This window comes from Harpia harpyja, chromosome 15 (assembly GCF_026419915.1).
Source record: "Harpia harpyja isolate bHarHar1 chromosome 15, bHarHar1 primary haplotype, whole genome shotgun sequence".
In the NCBI taxonomy this organism is placed as follows: Eukaryota; Metazoa; Chordata; class Aves; order Accipitriformes; family Accipitridae; genus Harpia; species Harpia harpyja.
This window is the reverse complement of record NC_068954.1, coordinates 20,452,450-20,471,533: the sequence shown is the minus strand read 5'-3', so window position 1 is coordinate 20,471,533 and position 19,084 is coordinate 20,452,450.

Here is a 19,084-nt window from a genome sequence, read left to right as displayed (position 1 = left end):
GATTTCAAAAGCTTCATCTGATAGATTTTCATCCTGATATGCTGGAAACAACTTTCCAACATCCTTTTTCTCCATCTATTTGGTATTAATTTAGGACTAACATAACTCCATGTATTTAAGAAATATTTCAGCTTACACAGAATTTTTCTACTGTAAAGGCCCAAACGGTTAGTCTTACTGGCATAAACATTTTTCTTAGTTGTTTAAAATCTGAGGTTAAAAAGTGTGCAAAGAAATACACATCTTTAAAATGAAAAAGTGGTATAAATGTTACATTCCTCCATTTGTGTGTAAGATAAGGAATAGAGTAACAGTATTTTCTTTTTTTTAATTGTTTGAACTTAATGGTTAGATTGCTACAGATTATCCCTAATTTTATATTTATCTATCAAAATTAGCAAATAACTTAGCAATTAGATAGCTAAAGAAATCAGTGCCTGCCTCTAGCTTCATAAGGGGTTATGAATAAAGGCAAGACAAAATCTCTGAATTTGCTTAAATTGCAGTAAAAAGGAGCCTACGAGAAAGTAATATCACAACCCCTGATCCCCCAATGACAGAGAGGCCAAATGAATAACAGAACTGCTGATTGATCACTTGAATAATTATGGTACTAGTTGCCAAGATCTCATGCATATTTTCTTAAATAAACTTCTGCCTCGGCAGATGAACTCTAGCCTGGTCTTTCTTGAAACTGGAAGGATCACACCAAAATTTCTTGTTAGATGAAATAGAAAGAAAAAGAGAACTTCAAGTGTATTCATGGAAATTATCAGGAGCCACAGTAATGATATAAAGAAAACAGAATATTACCTTACTGCTGCCCTTAATTTCTACCTGCAAGTAGATCTTCTGGTTGCCTATTTGTTTTCTGGTTTTTGGACATTTCTTGTACTCTATTGAAAGTCACATTGCCAATTCTTATTTTTTGAATTCTTCCACTTCAAGAAGAGTTATAATCTCTTGTGCCTGAATCAGCTTACCCGTGGTTTGAAGACCACTCTAGGTTGTCTTGTCTTGACAAGCTGCACAATTTCCAAAATAAGTTTAACACGTGATCTGAATCATGCATTTCTTTGGGACTTTTCTTGGTCCTTGGGGGCGTTGAAGGGAATTGCTTTCATATGGAGTGCCTAGAGCTGTGATTGCAGTTATAGAACTCATGGTCCTTAAAAGGATTCTCATGAAAGTATCAAAGTACCACTTTCCTTGCTAGAACTACTAGGCCTTAATGGACCTGATAAGCCTCACCTAGGGTTTTCAAGCCAAAGACACATCAGTTAAAATCACAGGTATAAAGGGAGATCCTATATTTAATTTAAATGTATTTTATAGATGCAGCCTAACTTAGGTTGACAGAGAATTCCAAGTTCTGTATGACTGAGATGTGTTCATACACTTCGAAAAGCGATACATTGATTTTTTCATGTATATATACAATTTAATGTATATATAATATCATTTTTATGTAATATAGAATATATTCAGTGATATATAAAAATGAAAGTATAGATATATGTATATGTTTAACATATATATAGTCTGTGCTGTGCTTTTCCCTTAGTTGTATGTAGATTTCTCCAATGGAATAGGAGAGCTTTCACTCCAGATGGAATAATCACATATATCTGAAAATGATCTAAATAATAATTTTTTAAAAAAATATATAAATATATATGTGTGTATATATATAAATATATAAATATATATATGTACAATCTAATAGATTATATATATTATTAACTATTATATGTATTAAATATAGAATGTTTAATATATATTTTTAAAATATATATAATATAATCAGGATAAGAGTTTGGTGGGACAACTGGGAAGCTAATCTGTAAACATAGGGCTGGAATGTCATCTGCAGCATATCTGTAAGTATTCTCCAAATAATGAACCAGGTTTAGTTGTGTAAGCATGAAATTCCTTCAGAATGCAATCAAGAGGCAGTTCATACTTAATTAGACAATAAAAGCCTAGTGACTACAAGACCTTCCACCTGGCTACTTGCGCTATAATCTGAGTTTACCAGTTCTCCCAAACTCTCTATTCATTTTTCTTCTTTGTTTTTCATAAGCTTGCACAATGCAGATGTTATCTCTTTTTCTCTCCCTACATCTTTTTCTTTGTAAAATTGTCTCTAATTCCTTTTATTCCTTTAAAATTAGCTTTTTTTCTTTGGTATCAATGCAAAAAATTGTCTAAACTTGATCTTCAGTTGCTTCAGTTGTGTGCTTCATCACTGGCCTTTCTTGCTTTTCCTTTATTAATTTAATCCAAAATGCCGGTCTAGTAATCATCTACATTATGGACAGCCTCTATTATGATCTATTCATTAGCCTCTCATTATCTTCATTATCCTCATTCCTGACTTCCAAACTCTGCATCACTCCACTCTCGTTATTGGCAATTTTCTCCGCAGTTTCTCAACTCTGTCCTTGTCTCCTCTAAGTCATGTGCCCTTCAGTTTCTTCTTTCATTACTGTTTTTAGGCTTCAAATTTTGGGGAGCCGTTGGATGTCTGAGGCAAGGGTGAACATACAAGCCAAGAGTGAAAGTACTCGCATTCAAAGAAACTTCACTACCATGAGCAGTCATGGAAACCTTTCAAAATCTTAGAGTGAATTTTCAAAGATTGTCTTTACACTCCATTTTTAATTTTCTGCCCAGTTAAAATGCTCATCATTTTTGGTTCCTAAAGTTCTCAAGGTGTTATAAAAGGTGAGCAGGCATTGTTAGCCTAATTTTTACAGTGCTAAGGTAGGGTAAACCTAACATAAGGTAATGGTAAGGAAAAGCAAGATCCCATATCTTGCTAAAGGTCAAATGACAAATTAATAGCAGAAATTGGATTAGAATAGAGAGTAATATTGTAAAGCCAGATCATCTACCTGGGTAGACAATCTCAGATTAATATTTCCTATCAGTGGCTCATGTCAAACTAAATACATTCTTTTCTACTCTAACATAGCAAGTTATGAAAGTATTGCTCAACCTCCATTGAGATACAGTGATATTATACTCAGAGAAGTGGGGAGTATTCTTGTGTTCAAAGCTAAAAATATTTTCCTTTCAAGATGCTGCCATGGAACACAATCAGGAACAAAACTCACTGTTGAGTTCAGTAATAAAAAAGAGAGTACTTTCTTACAGTCAAAAGGACTTTTTTGCCTTCACTGCAACTGCAGCTGAGATAGGTGAACCAATAACTGGCCTTCAGATATATTAAATTATGTTTCATTGATGGCAAGATCCAGTTTCCAGCTAATACTCCATTTAGTAGATGGCTTAAAGTGCACCTTAATCTGCATTGTGCCCCAAGTTTGACATTATTTGTGTAGGGCATCACAGGTTGATAGTATTTTTTTTCTGCTGACAGGCACAGTTCTCTTCTCCATTAAAGCTTATGGATATTTATAACTCAAAGTGTTCTTGTAGTAGCTGGTAATATAGAACACTTCTCTGCAGTCTACTATTTGACAGCTTCTACTTACTGAGATCTTACTGATGAGAACATCCATAGCTCTTAAAGTTACTAGATAATTGTGCCAAGGTGATCCTGATCCCTTAACTGAAAGAAGCAAAGACACAAGAAAACTAGTTTCTTACCCAAATTCTTGTGTCAGAGTCTTACTAGCATTAATAGACACCACCTTACTTAGATAAATAGCAAATCAGCTCTGACTTCTGCATCACTTTTTCCTGTTTCTTCGAAATATATGTAGATTTGAACCATCCTAGCTGACAACACTGCCTGCATAGATACAAATCAGAGTACCTTTTCTTCATGCTTAAGAACATGGAAAGAGTATAAAAACCCAGTGCATTAAGAAGCAGAAAATTAGAATCAGAACGAGGGAATCATTGGAAGGACCTTTCAATTATTTGATCCAACCTCCTACTCAAAGCAGGAGTATTGGCAGCACTAAATCAGACTGGGTTTATCATGTCCTGAAAACCTCCATTAGTGGAGACTCCACGACTGCTCTGTGTAATCTTAGTGCTGAACTACCATTTTCCATCATTCCAGTGCTGAAAAAGATATTCACAATGCCCTGCTTGAACCTCCCAAGCTGAAGCTTGTGGCTGTTGCTTGTCAGCAAGTCCAGCTACCTCAGCTTCTCCTCATAAACTATATGGTGTAGGCTGCTGATCATCTTGACTGCCCTCTGCCAGATCCTCTACAGTTTCTCCACATCACCCTTGAATAGGGGGACCAAAAGCTGGATACAATAGTTCCGGTGTGGCCTCACGCAGTAGAAGTGAATAATAAGTTCCTTTATCTATTAGTGAAAATTCTCCTAACTTATCCCAGTATGCAGTTTGCCTCAGATGTGATAAGAGCACACCAGGGCCTCAGATTCAGCTGGGTGTGTGGTATACCCCCCCGGCCACTTGGTCAGCTCACAGCTGTATTGAGTTGTTCCAGTCTGGAAACAGAACTTTGAACTTCTCATGGGTAAGCTGCATGGGCTTTCTTTTGGCCCAGTCCTCCAGCATCTTAAGGTCTCTCTGAATTGAAGCTCTAACATTTATTGTGTCAACCACTTACTTTGATTTACTATCTTCCACAGATTTACTGAGAATTCTTGTCTCATCATTGAGGTTGTTGGCAAAGATACCAAACAATTGTGGAGCCATTGTCACCCCACTGGGTCTTGTGCTCGATTACCAGCTTCCACTGGACATCACATCACCGATTACTACCCTCTGAGCACAGAAGTCCAGCCAATATTAGTCCAGTCCTACCTAGAACTGTATTCATACAACCTGCTGTTCTTCAGCTTACAGGCTAGAGTGTTCTGAGAGACTGCCAAAGCCTCAGTAAAGTTAAGGTATAGTACATCCACTACGGTCACTTCAGCCACGTCGCTAGTCACTTCATCGCCAAAGGCAATTGACTTAATACACATCATCAGTCCTTGGTAAACCTTTGTTATTTACTTGTCCTTCAATGTTGTCATGGTTTAAACCCAGCCAGTAACTAAGACCCATACAGCTGCTCATTCCCTCTCTCCTGGTGGGATGGAGGAGACAATCAGAAGTGTAAAAGTGAGAAAACTCATGGGATGAGATAAAAACAGGTTTTACTACTACTACTACTACTACTACTACTACTACTACTAGTAGTATATATAATAAAGTTGGGCATAATATTTTCATTTTTTTTCATTTGTAAGGGACTTTTCCAGATTGCCTCAATTTTTGGCAACAGATAAGTAGCAGCTTCACAGTCACCTCAGCTGTGTGCTTCAATACTTTCAGATGAATCTTATCCAGGCCCAGGGATTTGAATACATCAGGATCCTTCAAGTAGTCCCTAGCCTGCGACAATTCCACTCTTGACTGCTCCTCTCCTTCCCAAGCTTGACTGGCTTGTGCAGTGATCTGGTCTCAGGCTTTTCCTATAGGGACCAAGGTAGGGAGATGAGGAAGGCACCAAGTACTTCAGCTTTACCCATGTCATCCATCACTGGGCTGTCTCCTCCCTTTTGTCAACAGTCCCACATTTTCTCTGAACTTTTTGCTCTGAACCTTTTGCTATGAGCAAACTGACAGAATCTCTTCTTGTTACTCCTCGTGTCACTAGGCAATTTTAACCCCAGCTGGGCTTTGGCCTTCCATTTTCCTCTGAGTAATGTTTCTCTCTTGTGCCCATGCTTCTTTGCAATTTCTTGTATGCTCTCTAGTTTAGCTAACATTAATTTGATAATCATTAAAAATCAATGATTCTGTGTGTTATTGTATTGCTATTTTCATTGCATTGGTTCTGTGCAGCCTGTGTTTGGTCACAGTTTGTGTTCTGGTGCCATGTTTAATAAAGTAATGGGGATTGTCATAAACATATATATGCATTTATAAAGACAGACAGATAGGTGAAAACTCACTTGTTAAAGCTGACCAAGTTAAGGGTCTACACCAAGCCTGTGGGCCACCAGCAAACCAAACTTTTCCAGGCAGCCACAATGCTTACATTCCTTCTCATCAAGAAGAAACTAATTTTTAATACTTTAGATATTTATATTCAAATCAAAACATATTAGTCGTGTCCTGGTGCTGTGACACCCCTAAAACTCCTATGCATAGGAACCCACTGTTTGAAGTTGCATGGTACTCCAACTGCCATCACTTATTTTTCACATTTACCTTAGAGAACTATGAACCATTATTCTTGATCTTTTCTCTTGATCCTGGTTCCTGCATCTCTCTCTCTAGCTGAGCAACTTATATAGAGGCTTTCAAGCTTTTTCCTGATCCCTTACTTAAAAAATAACATCCACAGGAGACACTTCCCCTAAAGTTCCCTTCACCCTGTAAATGTCAAAACCACAGTTTCACTCCACCTGCAACATTGGTTTTAGATTTTCTTATTAGATCAGATCAGTTGAATTTTTTTCAGTGAAACATTGGTTTAAATGTTTCATTTTCTTACATTTTAGAAAAATGTATTTTCTGTTTTAAAGCAACATATCATGTCTAGAAGTAAATCTACCACTATTTTAAAGTTTGAAGACTGAAATGGAAAGAAAATGCTTCAGTTGCTCTGAGCTTTTTGTTCATTTATTTGGCTCTTAGATATAGTATTTAAGACAACTAGAAAGAGTTTTTTTGTCCCTTCCCTCCAGTTAAGGAACAAACTTAGGGAAGAATGAGAAATTATTCTCCACCCACAACTTAAATTTAGCTCTGCCACATAAAGTTCATATATTTCTTACATTTATATTGAATTTAGCAATTATTAGCATAGGAATAGAAAAATCCATATTAAATTTTACTTTCCCTATGTATTCAAATAGAACCACCTAGGAAAGAGTCTTTTCTCTCTTCAGTTTACATCTGAGTCCCTCAGACATCGGGCATTTTTCTCAAACTCCAGCAAAGTATGCCATAGCTCCTTTCCACTTCCCCAGGGAAGATGTAAGGCAGCATTTATGAAGTCTCTTATGACATCTGGAGGAATCCAATTCTTGGAAAGTTACAAGAAGGTCATGCTTCCTGCTGAAATGCCAGAGGGCCACTACCTAAAAGATGGCAGACTTAACACCATAATATGCAAGAACAAACACCATAATATGCAAGAACACATACTTGGTTTATATTTATGTGTTTTTTTCCACCATTATAAATACCATTTTAAATCTCTTTTTGTTTCACTGGCATGATTAAATGTTATTTACATGCAAGCTGTGAGGTTTTGTAATTTTTTTTTAAGGCCTTTTACCCACCCAGCTTTGAGATATTTGACAAGTTATTAAAAAAAACTTAAATCTTATATCCTTATGGTAAAAAGAAAGAGGTGTAGACAAAAGAAATGCTTTCATGCTGACTTTATATTACAGATATGAATTTTTTTTTTTTTTTAATTTTGCTTCTATGCTCCTGTGGTAGGGGCCAGGGTTGATGAATGGATATTAATTACCGGTGTATGTCTCAGCAAAACTGAGTGAAAATCAATGTTAATGTGTCTTCACCTAAACTTTTAATATTGTTCCTCCAGAGGATCAAATTCAAATTGCTCCAGCCAGCAACCTCTGCACAAACAGGTTAATTTATGATTCAAATGTGTAACTCCACACAAAAAGAGGTATAAGCAATTCAGCAGCAGACTAGCTGTAAATTTATACTTGGGAGGAAGATACTCATTTCAGCCTTTCTTAAAAAAAAAAGGGGAGAAAGATTGAATAATTTTCTCTTTTCACTGTTTGTCAGTGGAAAATGCAGGATCACTGAGGACTACACTAGTTGATGAGAATTCCAGACACAAATCACCCAAGCTCCAATTCATGTGCTTTCTTTAATTTTAAAGGTTTTTTAGAAGAAAGTCAGATTGTAAGAGTTAATGAATTTGCTCAGCAGAACTCAGTGAGAATGGTGATGGGCCACAACAGTAATGAAACATTATAGAAGAAAAATAAGAGCACACTGACCCTGATTTTTCTCTTATCACAAGCAGTTTACAGAAAGCACTGTTTCTTACTGTGTCTGTGGAGCCCCAAGCTTATAAAAAATGGATGCAGCTAAATATCTGAGCTCTGAATTCAAATTAGATTACATTAAGAGCTTAACATTCCAGGTATTAAGGACTTGGCAAGGTGGAAGGACAAGCAATGCTAAAAGGTTATACTTTAGACAAGAGAAATCTGAGGTGTCAACCGGAAGCAGTCAAATACTGAGATCAGGATGAAAATGCAGTGTGGGAGCCTTTTGAGGGGAGCAGATTTATTGTTATTACAATTTTCATATATTGCCAAAGGTACAGAGAAAATGAGGTCACAAGAGACAAGAGGCACAAAAGTGCAATTCCCTTTATATCAAAATGACTCTCAAAGGCTTTCTTAAACAAGAGTGGAAGATGATGTACTTACTCATTGAGCATTGCTTTAGGACCCCAAGCAGGAACCCATAACTGAGGAAGACATGTAACCTTTCATAGAACATACTGGTGGTGTTCCCGTGCATTTTGTAGTGTGATGGCACACTCCTCCAGTAATGCCACCTAAGCTCAGTTAAACAGCTTAGGACTCCACATCTTCAAAAAGAGATTCCTAAGGAGGGATATGGTGAAGGTCTGTAAGTTCCTGTTTACCTGCTCCGTGCAACTCGTGAACTGATTATTGACTAGTACTTATAACAAGGACTAGGAGTAAACAATAAAAATACCAGCCAAAGCTTGTAGAATAAGCAGAAGAGATTACCTTTTCACTGAGGGCATGTCTATGCTCTGGAACTTATTGTTATAACTTATTGCCTATTGTGTGCCAAAAATATCAAAGAGAAATCAGACCCATTTGGATGAAGGCTGCATAAAAGGTTGTTAAACAGAGAACTGTGTATACAGTCTTTAGCATCCCTAAGTGACTTATTCCTGGAAAGTGGGAAGATGTTAGTGGAACTATACTTGCTCTCTTATGGTGGATCCCTAAGCTTCCATTAGCAGCCACTGTCAGAAACTGGTCAAGATAGACCTTTGCTGTCACCCAGTACAGCTGTTTTGTGTTAACTAGCCTTTTATTTTGTGCTTTTATCCTACCTTTTGGGTACTTTTGTTTAGGGGAGAATTTATCAAGGGAAGGATGAAAATAGATGTCCAGATCTCAGTGACTGCCAGATATTGCCTTTTGCACCTTTGAACTTTTTTCCCTTAGTTTTTATTGATGAACAATTATTATTAGATGAAAGTTGTTATGGTTGCTGCTTGTGTAATTTAAAATTACCATTCATTGCATTCATTGTTTGAAATCTTTTTCTTTTTTTTTTCAGGATTGCTTCTAAGTAAATATAATCTCAGAGACAGCAAAATTAGAACTACATTTTTGTCTAATAGCAACATGGCCATTCAGTTTGGCATTATAATTATTGTCCATTTATTGACCCTTTCATTTCTGAAGATGAGTATCTATAATTTGCTGGAAGAGTGAACTATAATAAAGTCCACAATGGTCAACAATTACTGTACGAAGAACAACATACTCATATTAAGCTGTTTGAAATGTTTCTGTACATTGTTTTTAGTTGAAAGAACTTGAAATAAATTGTTGTAAAAATGTGTTTGGATAAACTTTTGAGAATTGAATCTCATCTTCTTTAAAGTACTTCTGGCCTGGGAGAAGGAGGAAGAGATGTCATTGACAAATGCAACAATTTTACAACTGCTTTTCAAAGAAATAATTTTTGAAATAATTTTATTTCAAAATTATTTTGTCACACCAAATTTTAATTGAAAATATGTGGGGTTTTTTAATTTTAATTGAGGCTTAGTGTCCCAAGTCATTCATGCATTTGTAGTTCTCAAGGATTCTTATTCAGCTACAGTCAGGATTACAGGGGGAAGTTCAGCAATTCATTTTGAATGCTGGTGCTAAAAAACCTTTTTAGAACATACTTAATCTACTTAATTTTAAGAGTTTGCACCTCATAAAACTTGATCTGGCAAATTAGGACTCTCTTTCTAACATTTGAGGGGAAACCACAGACATGTTTAAAAAGGAAGACTTGGAGGGAAAAAAAAAGAGGCATAGTTATCTTCTCCATTATGCAATGCAGCCTCTCTATGATTTTTAAAAACATCTGTGTCCCAATTTATCTCTAAATAATGCTTATTCAGTGTTTCAGTAGATTTCAAAACACTTTGCAAGAGGGATCAAAATCATTATTAAAGAAAAGACAAGGAGATGATTTGTCCAAACTCTGTGGTTTTGCACAGAATAGAGCACATATCTCCTAAAATTAGCAGCCAAGCCGCTAAATGACACCAACTTTCTGAATTACCATGTAATTGTAAATAAATTTTTAATTCTGACCCAGTAATATTGCAATGCTGTCAAACCCGGAGAGCAGGACTCGCTTGTTTTGTGAGGGCAGGGCTTAGCAGTCTACAGTTTGTCCATGACTCCTTATTAAGCAGGAATATTTGTAATGTGTTTGATTAAAAGTATAAAATATAGGTGGCAACGGTGCCTGATAATTCTGAGGGTTAACAGTGGCTTATAGGCCCAGAGTGTTTGGAAACTCTGTGTGTGAGTTCTTACACATATGCATATGACTGTACATGTATATGTCTATATTTATTCATGTACATACATATATGGATGTACATAGTCATATAACAAACACACACTCAGATAAATAACAGTGAGTGATGGCTGTGAAGAAATTGGAAAGCCTCAACTGGAAAGCTCAGTATAAGTCAAAAGGATTATTATAAAGTTTGAAAAGATGATAAAGTTTTTTTTTCATATGAAACTGTCAGTTTTATGCTAAAATCTAGTTTCAGGTTTCTATAACAAATCTATCATTGACAGTTTTACTTTTTTGTGATAACTCTGAGAATTTCTGACATTTTTGCAACTAATTTTTTAAATTTATTTTGAGATTGGTGAGACACTAATAACTGTGATCTGCTTTTAGGATTACTTAGAGACATCTTCTGTTCCTCTTTAGAATAAGAAAGCCAAAGGATAGTCACTCTTCTACCAGGAATTCAAATCCCAGTTTCCCTAGTCTGAAGACACTATTGTCTTTTGAGATCACTTTTAAAACAATGGCACCCTGAGGCAATGGGCCAGAAGCAATAGTGTCTGCAATTAGTGTCACATTCAATCCAGACCAGGAGTATAATGCGTTTTGTTTTTACAGAAACCTTATTGGCTATGTAAGTCAATTTTATGATGATGTTTTAAGAATTCCCAAGTCATATACCCTGAAAAGGTCTGTATGCTCATTAAAGAATTGGTCTCACAGTATTTTAAGGAATTTGAACAGAAATTGAATGTACATTTAAAGACCTCTGCCAGAGAAATTCAGCCTTTTTAAAAAAAGAAAATTTGGTGGTGAAATAAGAGTGACATTTCAGTGGAATAAAGCAGTGGCTCAAAAGACGTTAGTATATTAGGATGGCAGTACAAAGGGCAGATTAATTTCTGTTATTGATAGGTTATCAGAAATACTGTGAAAGCTAAAGATTTCCATCAGGATCACATTCTGTGAACACCTGTGAAGAAACTGTTTTTCCCTACACAGCGTTTAGCGTAACATTCTGGGTAAAGCCATACTAAGCAGTAGATACCAAGTGCAGAAACAGCAAATTATAGACTTCTAAGATGAAATTCTAGCCCTAGGTAAGACAGGGTAGAAATGACTTCAGTGGAGACTCCATTAACCCACGTGCTTCAAATACAGAAGAGGCTTTTACAATAATTTAGGCTGACCCTGCTTGTAGTGAAAGTGCAATTCCTGTATCAAGCCCAAAACATCTATATGTGCTTAAATGATAGGCTCTACAGTCCGCTGACGTTTTTGTTAAGCAGTGGCTAATTGCTTCCACTGTTAATGATTACCACTACTGGCGGCATTTGTCTTAATGGACTTTCAACATCTTCACTGTGGAGCTTCATCTGATTTAGCTATCACTTCTGAACCTGTCTGTGGGGTCTATCTCCGCTTCTTGTGAATGTCCTGGCCTCCCAAACTCTGTCTCTGTCCTCTCAGTGCTCGGGTGCTTTCAGGCAGGGAGCAAATTCTCCCTCCCTCCTCAAGACTCTACCTGACCCAAGGTGCAACACCCAAAGTCATGCCTGGTATGCAAAGCTAAACAGAGTGGGATGCTTGAGTGCACACTCTTCTGCATATGCCGAAGTGGGTGTTTGGGTTTGAGCCTTACTTTGCTTCCAGTTCACAAAGTCAAGCTTTCTTGCCTTTACAATTGTAGCTTTTGGTTGTGGCTTTCAGAGCCAAGGGCCAACAGATAATACGTTTTGGTATGACACCTGTTGGAAGCACATTAACAGCACAGGAATTTAGAACTGAGAACTGAAAATCAGCAGTGGAGAGCCAGCGCACAACTTTTAAAACCATTTTCCAGATGTATCTGACTCCTTAAATGATCCTATACTCTTACAGAGCAAAGTCAGACAAGTTAGGTCAAACATTTTCGATGATGGATTAATTAACCTTTTTCACTATTTTGAATGGAAATAGGCTAATAAGCACTCAACAATAGATGGATCTTCCATATCTGAGCTCTGCCATGTTAACTGACTGTGCTTCTGGTCCATGGTTTGAGAGACCTAATAAAGCTTGCACTGAAATGGAAAAAAAAAAAATTAACATGGTTTGTACTCAGTTGAAACACATTAACTGGGAATCTCAAGGAACAGCCATATTCAACATAGCTGCAACTCCAAAATATGCCCCTTGGAAGAATCAAGATTTTGGAACAGACTGACTGGTAATCCTGCCCCTCAGATCTTTATTTTATTGTAGGTCATACTTGTATGGCATCCTTTACAGTCAAGTACAGTTTGACCACTATGAGGTTATTCCTTGAACCACAGACAAAGCAGACTTCCAGAACTGGCTTGGAACAACAGGGACAACTATATAACTGTTTCACAATCAATTTACAATCTGCAAATCAGACATAACTGTTTTCTGAGCAAGTATGAATGCTTTTCAGATCATCCTTTAAAACTCTGAAATACATTTAAATACTGCTTGTTTGATAAAGAAGCTTCTCATACTGCCTTGCAAAAGGTTATTTAAAAAAGCAATCATGTCATTTCACCACCTTATGCAAGTTAAGAATTACTTAATTTTAGTTCAGCTTTGTTAAATAAAAATATCTGAGTAGAGCAACCACCATCACAAAGGACTATCAGCCATGAAGTGCTGAACTTCCACAAAAAATACCATATACTTTGCATACTTTGCATGCTTTTCTGCTCATAAGCTCCTCATAAAGAGTGCTTAAATTATAAAGTCCCATAAAAGATAGCCAAATGATGACAGTTATAAAAGAAAACCTAGGTGTCCATATATAAAGCAACACTTACGGGTTTTGTATTTTAATACTCTGAATTGAAGCCTTTTTTGACTTTTCTGATTAAAATGGATTTGATGTGTGCTGCAAGACAAGAGATGTCAACACTTGAAAACTGGTGCTAAAATGAACATTATGCTCAGTTAGTACCAATAAGGTGGTAGGGCCATTAATAAAAGAAAAAAGAATCTTCAGAAATGAGATGTGAGGTTTATTAACACCATAGACATGAATATTTCAAATTGGCAGGAACAGATTACCATTTGGAAGGTGACTGGAAGGAGGAAGAAGAGGAAGGAAGCACTGGACAAGGTAAGCACTGAATAAGAAAAACAAACCTGTTGGAACCAAGATGAATTATATAGAAAATAAAAATATTAATGGCATTGCTACTTTTGCAGAACTAGGACTGGAGAACTTCATTTGACAGGTTGCAAAAAAATATTCATTTAAATAGAGGAAGGAAGTGCTGAGAGCGCACTTGATCCCATTGTCTATGTCACTGATGAAGATATTAAACAGTACTGGTCCCAGTAGGGACCCCTGAGGGACACTGCTTGTCACCTATCTCCATCTGGACACTGAGCTGTTGACCACTACCCTCTGGATGCGACCATCCAACCAATTCCTCATCCACCGAACAGTCCATCCATCAAATCCATATCTCTCCAATTTAGAGAGAAGGATGCTGTGGGGGACCATGTCAAAGGCCTTACAGAATTCCAAATAAATGTTTTAAATTATTTAAAGAAAAAAAAGAGAGGCAAACGCCAAAGATCTCGTTGGTCATTATACTTTTATTGTTTTACATATTTAGAAACATTTTCTATTATGTGTTTGGGGTTTTTTTGTTTTTTTTTTCTTTTTTTGTTGATGTTGTCTTCTTTCTAGGTGCTTAGACTACATTTTAATGTTCTTTAAAACCAGGAGTGAAAATGAAATAGGAATACTTTTGTCTGACAAGCAGTATATGAATTCATTCATTACGTATTTTTGAGGATGCTTGTGGGTAGCCCCAAGAATCTGTACAAGAACTAGTTATTACACAAATGCATTGTGAAATGAGCTGCATTCATTTGTTATTTATTGTTTTCCAATGCTCAGAAAATGTGCTCATTTTGGGAAACCCACTGATTGTGCCCACCTGGCCATCACTATTGATAAAGTTGATGCTAAAGTAAGCCTAGTTTCAGCTTTGCCTCCTGTGCACTAACACAGATGTCCCTGGATTGATACTGCTTCAGAAACAGTCAGCTATATCTTTCTTAGAGCCTTTAAAAATGATGTCAACAGAGCTTCTAAAGGTAAGTCACTGTTGAAGTAAGAAATTAGTTTATTTAAAAGATTTTAATGATTCATAATCTTGTTTTTATTCCTATGAAAGGGTGGTGTTGCTTGTAATTTCCTACTGGAGACAGGAAAAGAATGAAAAGGAAAGGGCTTCATATCAATAATGCAAGCAACTTAGGGTTTAGGTTTGGGGGTTTTGACAAGACTTGAGCAAAAAAGTACTGTATGGTAGCCTCAAAGGAAAGCAAATCAGCTATCAGCTTGAAGGAAGCATTGGTTAAATTATCTCATATAAAGCTTTTGTTAGACCTCAACTGCAATGAAGCCCCAACGTGCTTTTGCATACACAGATTTTATTACAAATAATCTCTGTACATTTATTTATGTACAGTATGGACCTATCTCATGGGTTGAACCCATGGTCCTACCTCAAATGCTAAATTAAAAAGACGCTTACTCTCTCAGCTACCACCAAATAACACCATCCTCAGCCAATTTCTTTTTTCTAGCCCTTTTCTGTTGTCTTCACTTAGCCATACTGTTGTTCTGCTTTAGCACTTTTTTGTGCCCTGTGAACAGTCTACATTTTTGTGCTTTTTATTCCAGTTTTTTGTTCCCTGTAAGCAAATCTCACCAATCAATGAACAAAACCCCAAGGTGATACAAACCAGATACCTTCTAAAAATAAATAAAATAAATCCAGAACATCTGCATCCTTAGTTTCTCAAACACAAGCTAATCCATACAAAGTACCTGATAGAGGTGATGGCATTCAAAGTGAAAAGCAAGTCTTCTGTTGTTTGCATGCTGTTAGGATTTGCTCTCATACATGTTCAGCTTTGCCTCAAGCATATGTTTCTTCTCATTCCTACTTACAGATATTTGTCCACCCTAGATGGACCAAAAAATGACCATAGAATGTGTTGTGGTTTAACCCCAGCCAGCAACTAAGCACCATGCAGCCGCTCACTCACCCCCCCCCAACCCAGTGGGATGGGGGAGAAAATCGGGAAAAGAAGTAAAACTCGTGGGTTGAGATAAGAACGGTTTAATAGAACAGAAAAGAAGAAACTATATAATGATAATGATAACACTAATAAAATGACAACAGCAATAATGAAAGGATTGGAATGTACAAATGATGCGCAGTGCAATTGCTCACCACCCACCGATCGACAGGTGTCTCTGAGCGGCGATCCCCCTGCCCCCACTCCCCCAGTTCCTATACTGGATGGGACGTCACATGGTATGGAATATCCCGTTGGCCACTTTGGGTCAGGTGCCCTGGCTGTGTCCTGTGCCAACTTCTTGTGCCCCTCCAGCTTTCTCGCCGGCTGGGCATGAGGAGCTGAAAAATCCTTGACCTGAGACTAAACACTACTGAGCAACAACGGAAAACATCAGTGTTGTCAACATTCTTCGCATACTGAACTCAAAACATAGCACTGTACCAGCTGCTAGGAAGACAATTAACTCTATCCCAGCTGAAACCAGGACAGAATCATGCGGTCTGGAAAAGAGAGGTTTGTCATTCTGTTTGTTTTTAGTTGGACCAAGCTTTACACTGGGGCCTGGGGAGCCACAGGCTAAGATTTCATCCAGCCCAAGTGCCTGCTCTGCCTTCAGTGAGACTTCTCACGGGCAGTTACCTCTTCCTTGTGGACAACTTTTGGTTGTGTCTTCCAAGTGATGTGCACTGCGTCCTATACCTGAATCTGCCTGAGGATGTGAGACTTTAGGGCCCATCAGCATGGTACCATGCATCTCTACATACATTTTGTCAGTCTGCCATACAAGGCACTTTGCAGGCCATGCTGAGACATATCTTAAAGACAACAGGTTGCATTTCAGAAATCTGCCATTTGTGCTCTTTGCTGAATAAATTCACTAAAGCAATGCGTGATCCATGATGAATGAACGAAGTAATCATTCAGTAGATGCTACTTGCATTTCAGTAACTAAATAGGCCATTCTCCTGCTAGGCTTTCTCAATGACTGAATATTTTCTCTCACACTGTAACAATTGCATGTTAAGTACTCTTCCCAGCAGCATGAATGCTGCTTATTGATATTTCTGACACTTCTCTTTTGTGTATGGCCATTTGAACACCTCACTGTGTAGAGGTGAGCGTAGTTTCTCTTTGAGCATCCTAGAAGTTTATGCTCAGGCCACCCTCTAAACTGTCATCTTCCTAATGAAGTTTATTGGCAGGGTAGCTAAGGTGGAAACATTTCAAATAATCTGTCTAAATTAGTCTCACAATGCCCAGAAAGAAAACTACCTGCTTTTTTGTTCTTGGGATTGCACAATGAGATAAGTCAGCAACTGAGTCAGAAAAGGGCTATCTCACAAAGAAGAGCAGCACATTAATCATGTTGACAGTGAGAGCTGTGCTTCATAGATAGCAGTTCTATGCTTACTGCCATTACAAGTGGTACTCGCCATTTTAGGTATAGATTGCATCCTTGTCTAAGGAGGCGGCTGTTCATGGACTAGTATCCTGAGCAAGACTGCAATCCATAAGTTTCCGAAAGATGATCATCCAGGCCCAAAAAGCATCCTTTGGAAGTGGAACAGGTCTTCATCCAGGGACTTGCCAATACTGCTTTGTGAGGTGTTGTGTAACCACGGAATTGGTCCTTCCACAGCTTTTCCAAAGATAGGACATTTGCTTTTCTGAATCAACAGCGAAACAATTTATTCCACCTTTATTTTATAGATTCCGCTATTATCCTGAACCATGAGCTCCTATCCAAAGTTTGTAATTACCCAGGCTCCGTAAGGGCAGAAGCACACTGCCATTTGACAAGCATTGACATTGGTAATTCAGTCAAAAGGTATTGCCTGTCTCAGTTTGGGATTTTGCAGACCTATTACTATTTCAGGTCACAAAGGTGCACCTCTATGGTGAAAGAAGCAGCTCAGTGCACAGGGCTGCAGAGAAACCAGTCACTGTTTGGCTTTATCTTAATGTGATGGGCTGATATTTAGAATGACTCACTGAAGTGTGATAAGGGATTCAAGAAGCATCAACAAGACATGTTTCTGCTCATAGCCAGGTGATCTAGTGTAGCCTCCTTCATGCAGTCAAATCCCATTTCCTCAGCAACCTGAAAGGCAGACTGAGATTTGCCTGTCTGTGCGGGAAATAAAGATATAGTCTCTTACACACACGGGTCTCAAAAAATAAAGGAATCTCAGGTGTTTAACTGCCACTCCTTTGGAGTGGGTATGTTAGATACGTACATCTAAGAAGCCTTTCTTTTCTAGCAGCACCTTACAGAAATGAAAAGCAACAGCCTGTGGATTTTGTGCAGCCAACTGTCCATGGGCTTCATCTCATCTCCAGCTATCCTCATATAACTCAGCAGTGAGCATGTCCTCGCCCCACACAGGATATGAGTTGTTATAGCTCCCAGGCATATAACTATGACTCTCTAACTTGAGCAATTTACTCTACAGGCCATCAGCTTGGTTGGCCAAGCAGATGGCTGTTAGTTACACTTTATTCACTGAGATGTAGAGCTGTTCCCCACAGCATGCTGGGGATATGCCGCTTTCTGCTCAAGCCTCCTAAATCTTGCTGAGCGGAATATGTTCCATTTGTTCAAGGAGACAGAGCTCATCCTCTGGCCATCAAGGGATCCTTCATCCTGTTGACTCTATACAATTCAAGTGTCCTAGTAGATCCTGCAGCAGACTGATTTATCTCAGAAGCAGGTCTACTGTTTTCACTAAAATTATCCCCAACAAAATCCAGTCAAATATTAAAAAGAGATTCTTCAGCAATTATTTCAATTTGGCAAAATTATAAGCAACTGACACCTCCCCCACCTGACCCACCCCCCCTTTTTAAACAGTTGGAAGGTCTTCAATAATAACAGTAACTCTTAGTTCCCTGTGTAGTAAAACCAGATTTTCTCTCTGCACCGGGTCTTCCTGCTCCTTCATATTGAACTATGCCTCATTCATTTTTTTAATCTGTTGGGGCTTGGGGGGGGAGGGGTTTGGGTTTTTTTAATTGTTTTTTTTCCCCTAGTTCTTTTAAACTGTTTATTTGGAGATCTCCTAAATTGCAATTTCACTGGAAGGTATACCAATAAATTTTTTTATCTTAACTAGTGCTAATCTTATTCTTAGTTCACATGCAGTTTGAGCTTCAGTAGTTAATGGAAGGTGTATTGTGTAAAGAGGTGTACTTCTAACACTTGGTGAATACTTTGCACCTGGCTTCCTACTATAAAGCATGCACACAAAGCATTGGGTGAACTCAAAACGATTTGATCTGTCTGTGCTTAAACCCATGGTTAGGCTGCTAAAGAAAAGTGACTTGAGGCTTCCAAGGACTAAATTGTAGGCACCTAAGTTTGCATATTAGCATGGGTAATAATGTGTAGTTTATTCTTCAGAAAATGTCAGTATAAATAAGTAATGTTTAGAAAACATATGGCATGAGGCTAAACAAAGAT